This window comes from Anoplopoma fimbria, unplaced genomic scaffold, assembly GCF_027596085.1.
Source record: "Anoplopoma fimbria isolate UVic2021 breed Golden Eagle Sablefish unplaced genomic scaffold, Afim_UVic_2022 Un_contig_12770_pilon_pilon, whole genome shotgun sequence".
NCBI lineage: Eukaryota > Metazoa > Chordata > Actinopteri > Perciformes > Anoplopomatidae > Anoplopoma > Anoplopoma fimbria.
In genome coordinates this window covers 39,331-47,281 of record NW_026552678.1, presented here as the reverse complement: position 1 = coordinate 47,281, position 7,951 = coordinate 39,331, and the positions used below count along the sequence as shown (strand labels likewise).

General features: G+C 45.1%; 1 long non-coding RNA gene across 1 annotated transcript; it reads right to left on the bottom strand.

Annotated features, from left to right (window-relative positions):
* Positions 1-142: 142 nt before the first annotated feature.
* Positions 143-1,097, bottom strand: LOC129116155 (uncharacterized). The gene is made up of 3 exons (XR_008533441.1): positions 1,010-1,097; positions 322-345; positions 143-215 (listed from the first exon to the last, which is right to left on the bottom strand). It is a non-coding gene; the product is annotated as an uncharacterized LOC129116155 (long non-coding RNA).
* Positions 1,098-7,951: the final 6,854 nt, after the last annotated feature.

The following is a 7,951-nucleotide window of genomic DNA, read 5'->3' as shown; positions in this document are numbered from 1 at the left end:
TCCCTCTGCTGATTCACTGTCTGCAGGTATTGTGGTAACAGCATAGAATGAATTTGATACAAATACAAGTAAATATGATATAAAGTAAACATAATAACATGTCTTCAATGTTTATCATTGCTGTAAAGACGATGAGACAGTTATACAAATATATAATGAAGGAAACACAGATGTAGCATCACCTGAATCCACAGCAGGTTGAGTGGTTGTAGTAGCTGGATTCAAATCAGAAATATTGAAATGTGAATTACACATAACATAAAGATGGAAGTAAAATGTAAAGGTACTGTAACAATAATGAATAAGATAATGTGAAGTTACCTGTGCTCGGGCCACGAACGGTTTCTGCAGAAAGACGACAGAAAAAATAATTAAATTGTTGGTGAGACTGGGGGCCAGTGGTCGCAAGTTACTGAGTACATTTACTTGATTAAAAAGTACAGTGCTTAGGTACAAATCTGAGGTACTTGTACTTTTCTTTTATGCTACTTTCCACTCCTTCTCCGATACATTTATCTGACAAATGTAGTAACTTTACAAATTATTATTTGTTTATACAAAGAAACTGAAGCCAGTGTTTAATCAATAAGTCGATTGACACAAAATGTAAATGTAAATCTAACTTTTTGCTGGTTCCAGATGTAATGTTAATATTAATGATGTTTATTAACAATGTTAATAATGTAAATGTACCAGAAATTATGTTTATAATGTTAATGTTTAGTAACAATGTTAATAATGATAATGTATATGTGATAATATAATGTTAATATTGTTAATGTATCAGTAATAATGTTATACATGATAATATATTCATAATAAAGATAATGTATCAGTATGTAATAGTAATAAAGGTTATAACGTTAACGTATTAGTAATAATGTTGAGGTCTGGGCTAAATAACACAAGTGAAGCTGTCACTTTGGGCTCTGGGTAATTTCACATTATTTTCACTATGTTTACAAAACAATATTTAATGGTTAAAATCATCTTTACAGAGGTCTGTTACCTTTAACATCTCCACAGAGGCTTTCACACTCCTTCACAGTGGTGAATATGTTCCCATTAGACGCACTGCCTTTGAAGTAGAATCCTTCACACCTCCAACTCGACACATTGTAGAAGAAGAAGTTGTGCTTGGGGCTTTCTTCTGTGGCAGGTGAGTCGTAACTGATGGGCATTGGAGGTCTTTGTCCATGCTCCACGGGCCGATAACACAGATCTGAAGGGACAAAGATGGAGGGAGTATATTTAAGATATTTAGCAGACAGGAAGGTCTTTGGTGTCCTTGAAACGTCCCACAATCTGTGTATTAAAGAGGTCTCTTACACTTTTGATTGCAGAGAGCTTCACAGCCCTCCTGGGTATGGAATGTGTTCTCGTTGGGCCCACAGCCGCTGAAGAAGCGCTCACACCTGAAACTGCTGCTGTTGTAGAAGAATCTGGGAATCCCAATCTGGCAGCTGCTGTATGAAGTCATATTCTCAAAGTCATGACATCGGAGGACTGGAGGGAGAAGAAGAGACGGCACAACCAGATTAGTCTCGCATCGCTTGTTTTCATTAATCAATCCTTTTTTGGGGCATGGCCCAGTCCTCCTTAGTTACTGTTGCTAACCTCTCAGTCTTTATGTTCTCTCATGGTACTTATATTCTTTACAATAGTCACGTCTGCAGAGCCCTGGACGGGACATAGAGGGGCTAAAATATCAAAGGTAAAAAAAAATATATGTTGTTCAGCAAAACCTTTGCTATCTAGCTAGAGTAGCTTTTAGAACAGTAATGTAGGGTATTGCATTTTTGTGAATTTACTGTTTATCAAATCACAAATCAGACGCATTAGCTAGCTCACCCCGTTGTCTTAGCTTTACATTTGAGGCCAATCTCAAAATAAAATCTATGAACCTCTCCCACATGTGTGCACTCCAGCGTCGTGGATGTTTCCAGGTTGCTGAACTGACCCGGATGTGCATTGACCTTTCTTTGTTCTTTTTCCTTTTTTTTTAACATGAGCAAATTTAGGGATCATTTGCAAAAGAAAAGTACTTTTTGTTATTTTTATCGTTGATTCTTTTCCCCCTTCATGTCCCTTCTGGTCCAATGCTATATCAAACTTTTAGTTAAACCAGTGCAGAAGAAGAAGAGGTGATTAAAAGAGATCAAATACTGGAAAACCACTCTGAGAACATGATGCAATTATGACTTTCGTTTTAGTTTCATGTATTAATGTCAGGGGAGGTGACGGTGTCCTCATATGGTTTTTACGTCTGTCGCTATTTTTAGAGTCTTCAGTGCGTCTCCATCCACCTGGTTTCATGCCAACCTGAAACCTTCCTCCCATTAATACATGAAACAACCAGTCATGTCTTATCTTACCTTTACATAATAACGTAATATTCATTATTTAAGCCACTTCCTTTGTTCTGTAGAGACGTTTAACAGCAGTTTTTATCGCATTCAGAAACATTGCAGTTAGATGTTATCAAGACTTCTGATCCTGAGTTGTCTCTCCAACAGTCAAGAACAGAATTCAAGCATCACATTAACAAACAACCCATATTTGCATCGAAAGCCCGTAAACAGAATCCTGTGAACACTCTGAATCCATCTCACCTTCGTCCCTGCTCTTGGGGTAAACGGTGATCTTTTGGCTGGGATCTCGGGGGTGTGAATGTGGGCCCTGGTTCATACAGTTGACCAGCAGACACTGAGCTGAGCCGTTCACCATAGTGGACACCACGGCCATGTGGCAGCCTGGTTCTGCTACGCAATCCAGCCGGCATCTTGTCTCATCCTTTATCTCTGGCAGCCGGATCAGATTGTAGATCCCGGAGACGAGGCACTGCGCTGGATCATGGTCATAAGCCAGACCGGGCCGAACCAGGAAACCCACTGCCAGCAGGGAGAACCAGAACCCAAACAGACCCTTCTCAATCATGGCTTCAGTCCAGAAATGTTCAGCTCTGAGGATCTGAGGAAAGGTTTTCTAGTGTTTCTGCTGCGTGTTGAGGCTGATGAGTTCTCACTTGGTTGTGTTCTGGGTTTGTGTTGAGTAAATGAAACTTAAACCTGAGCCCTACCCACTCTGCTCCTTCACAACACATTCCTCTTCAACAGAACTAAAAGTCACCGAACATGTTGTAATGTTGTCATAGTTTGAGAGGGAGTTGTCTCTTTGTTTCACTTTAGAGGTGTTGAGTGACTGACCCATCAGGGGTAGTGTTGTTGGCGGCTGTGGCACATGAGGTAGAGCGCTTGTCCCGTAACCACAAGGTTGGTGGTTCAAACCCCTCTACCGGCAACATGCCGAGGTGTCCTTGAGCAAGACACCTAACCCCAAGTTGCTCCCCGGCGCTTCATTGCAGCCCACTGCTCCTCCGGGATGGGTTAAATGCAGAGAAATAATTTCCCCATTGTGGGACTAATAAAGGATTGATTATTATTATTATTATTATTATTGGGAATGATAGTGCAGCACATGTCTCCAAACATTGCACAAACACCCCCTTTTTCTGCTAGGAGCATGTCTAGGGCCATCCTATTTTGCACTGTCATCAGGGATGTTGGGGCCAATTGTTCTGCTATCCCGGCAATCCCATCTCTAGTCATGTTGGCAAGACGCAGGACATTATAGTGGACATAATTTATTCTGTCTACATTTTTGCTTGGAGTGACGGGGAAGAGGGCCGATATTAATGGCAGATTCTCAAATACTGCAGCTACCTGATCTACTAATTTGAACTCATTTGGGACTCCGCGGGGACGCCAATCGCATCTATGTATGTTGTGCTTCCGGACGTAACATCAAAGGGGTCTGTACTGCGCTTAGCTAAGATGTGCCTTCGCCTACGTCTTACGAGGGAGTTGGAAGTTGTTTCTGACTCCACTAATTTATTTCCTATTAATGTTAGTGGCACTGTTAACCTGACCACCGCACATAAGCCTGTTGTCTCAGCCTGTATGCGTACAACTAGTCTCTGATCCCCACAGTAATAGTATAGCCCTCCCCTGGCCCATGAGCCAATCTCTGAACCATTACGTGTTTCGTTACACCATGATTGGTCTATTGCGCCTACGTTAACCTTAGCGCTGCTTGAGGTGAAATTATAAAATATACCTACCCGGTGAGCCTTTCTGTGGAAAAAATGAGCTTCCCCTTTTGTATGATTGTTGACTGGGGGAAAGACAGAGGCTAGAGTTGTACAATTAGTGGGAGTTGCTTCATGTGTCAGACCCATCATGCAGGCATAGCCCGCGGGGTCCGCAGTCGGATACAGAGGGGCGGGTTCAGTATAAAGCCTAGGTCTGGCTCTGGCACACGCTAGGCAATTGGATCCCATTTTGTTGTCCTGCGCTTGAGCTGCTACCCATTTTAGCCATACGTTATCTGCTCCAAATCCTGTTGACATCTTTATTACTTCTAGGGGTGTGAGTTTGGTGTAGTCTTGGGTTAAAACAGCTATCTCATTTGTTTCCTCCTCCTCTGATGGAGTAGGAGGGTCGGTGGTAGTGCTAGCGGAGGCCGGTGGGTCGTGAAAGTTCAATTGAATTGTGGCCAATGGGTCTATGCCACAACAACTATTTTGTCCTTTGTACAGTTCAATTTGTCGACTGACAGGGTTATGGGATTCTGTGAAGAGCTAAAATCACGTTGCAGGTGAATCTTAGACCAGACGCTAGTTCCATAATCAGCTACCCCCTCCTTGGTGGCTACGTGGCCATTTGGAATCCAGCGACCTGTATATGTGACTACAGCACCCCACCCAGGACACCATTGGCCTTTGCTGAGGCCAGTGTTCTCACAAGATTTCATGGCCTCGTTAGAGTAACACAGGTAAACGTCATATCCCCTCCAACTACTTGGGTACTTGCCGCAGTCTATTACATCACATAAGTCGAATGTGAATGAGGTAGTGGAGCCTCGGGTGTAATTTAGCACTGTTTTGGCCCCGCAAGCCTTTCCGTGATTTGGAGAGCTGGTTGATCGCCTGCTACGGTGGCGCTGTGTTTGGTTGTGCGGTTGTGAAGTTAAATTGCTAAATTCTGATTTAGTAGAATTGTTTAACGAGGGGTTTGAATGAGCGGGCTCTGTTTGGTATCCCCTTTCTAATCCCCATAAGAGTAAGCCCATGCTGCACACATTGTTTTGGTCCCACAACCCACCCCTTTCCAGGTGAACGGTCTCCGCCTCCCTGGGGGCTCGTCAGGGTCCCCCAGGCACCTCCTCAGCTGTCGCTGCATTTCTCAAATTTGTTCGGACCTCTGTCAGTGTCCTGTCAGGTGTCGGAGCTGGGGCACAATGTGTCAGGTGGTGCCAAGGAGCGCCTGATTTACCTTTGACCTGGACCGAGTGTGACGTAACTTCCTTCACTTCGTACGGTCCAGTCCACCTGGGGTCAGTCCACTTTCGTTTGTGAACTTTGACCCTGACCCAGTCTCCTACTTTTACCTTTGATGGCTCTCCTTCCGCCGGGACGATCGCCTGGGCTCGAACAACCTGGTTAGAGAGCTGTGGTGAGAGATGTTAGTGCATGCAAATAGTCAGACATCTCAATCTGACACACATCCAGAGGTGGCATATGACCTCCATCTCTGGGTGGACCTGGCATAACTCTACCAGTCAAAATTTCGTGTGGGGAGAGGTGTGTTCCTCCCCCTGGCGATGATCTCATTGCCATCAATGCCAGTGGGAGGGCCTCTACCCATGTTAACTTGGTACCTGCACATGTCTTGGCTATTTTAGCCTTCAATGTTTGATTAGCTCTTTCGACCAGACCCTGTGATTGTGGATGGTACACTGAGCCAAACTTGTGGCTGATTCCCAGGCTTAGCTCTACTTTTTCCAGCATTTTGTTATTGAAATGTGTTCCGTTGTCGGATCTAATGCATCGTGGCAACCCGTAGCGCGGGATCAACTCTGTCTGCAACCATTTCATAACTGACTGTGCATCTTCTTTTTGGTGGGGATTGCTTCTACCCACCTTGAAAATCTGTCTACCATTACCAACATGTATCTCTTTCCTTGTACTACATTATCTGCTCCCATGTCTGTATAATCTATACTGATGTCTTGGAAACAGGCTGATGGTACCGGATATGATCCCATAGGGGTCTGCTCCTGAGTGGAGGGAGGGCAGAGCCTGCACCAGACTAGTGAGGTCAGCAAAGCTAAATGGTATGAACTGCAGTCCTGGTCGACCCCCTGTGGCTGGGCGGAGAGGGTAGGCGCCGGCGTGGTGCGCGGTCAGCTCTTGGTCCATTCCCCTCTTCTGCTGAGCAATTCGGGATGAGCGGCGTGGTGGTGGTTTTCTTACGACTGTTCCCTTCAGAAGTCCTTCCACTCGATAGTGACCAGGATGTTCTGGATGGATGAGCTCTCCTGTGACTCCCCTTCTTCCTCATCCTCATCATCCTCCGAATGTAGCTGTAGCCCGAGTTCACGCATCAAGGTGTCGATTTCATCCAGGAGGGTGGTGCACTGTTGATCTATTCTTCGTTGCTTCCTCTCCTGTGGCGTGAGAGCGTACGTAGGTATAGTACGTCCTTCGTTGGACTCTGAGTCACTGTGCGGGTTATAGAAGTGGTTCCGCTCCCATTCTTCTTTTGGAGTGTCTTGTTTCATCTGTTGGTGTGGGCTGAAGGGAGGGAGTGGCTGTGGGTGGTGGTGGGGTGGTGCTGACCAAGGTATTGACCAAGACAACCCCTTTTTCCACCCCCCTCTTTCAGCTCCCGATTGCTGGCGACAAGGCTGCCCGTCCCCTCCGCTACTCGATTCTCTTGAGGAGTCACGAGTTGGAGGCTGGGGTGTACCATCTGCCGGTCCTGTCCCTCTGTTTCTCTCTCTTTCCATTAGGTGTACTTTTTCCGTCAACGCCTCTACCTGCTCTGTGAGTACACCTAGGCCCAAGGAGCTGTTTGGCAGGAGTGAGACAGGCAATTCGTCCACTAATATGGCGCTGCCAGGCTCCAGTTCCAGCTGTAGTTGCCCTTTGCCTGTCAAGCAGCCACTTCGTACTGCCAACAGTGGTGCTTGTAGTGCTGCTCCGTCACCGCTGGGGGCGCTGGCCGTTGATGGGGAATATGGGGAGGCGACTGCACTGGTTCCTCGGGGAGGGGCGGGTAGAGGGTTGTTGGTTTTTCTTTTTCTTTTTCTTCTCCTTTGTCTTCTCCGCTCTTTCGCACGGGAGCCATTAGTGCATTCCAACCCCTTTTCTCAGGCATTTGGAGGTCCACACGTGTCGCCATGCACATTGTCGCTGCCAGATCTCCCACCCTTTCTTCCTCTTGCTTCATTCTACGGGCCTTTTTCAATTTGCTCGTAAAAAAAAAAGGTGGCATCCTTTATCATCTTTTTCTGCTTTCTCTGCTTCTTCCCGTCGGGTTTCCAACTCTTCCCTCATTTTCTGTATTTTTGTCATCGTCGGGACTTCCGGTAACCTGTTGCCTCTATCCGTCCATCTTCTTTTCACATCCTCCCATACCTTTTTATCTGTCTTCCACTGTCCTTTTCCCCACAATCTTCCAACTCTTTCCTCTAGATCTTTTGTCAACTGTTCCACATAACTTCCACTAGGTGGCTCTCCTTCTATCCTTGTCTGTCACTTCCTTATATCTCTCTGTTCAACCTTCTTCCTCACCACTGCTAACACGACAGTCCTGTTATCCTTTACAATGTATTTTCCTTCCAATCGATTTTTATCAATTTATGAACGATTCATACTCACACTCAGTACTTCTGATCAAATTTGGTTTTACTATCGACAATATGCAGAATTTACTGAAATAGGTTTCTGCTTACCTTTGTTTACACGGAAAAAACAGCATCAGATCTCATGACCATGACTTCTGTTTGAAGAACCGGAGATAAAAACACTCACACAGATTCAGGAAACATTTATTTACAGCATTTTCAAAATAAAACGACCAAGTCAGTTTAGAAAGGTTTTGGAACT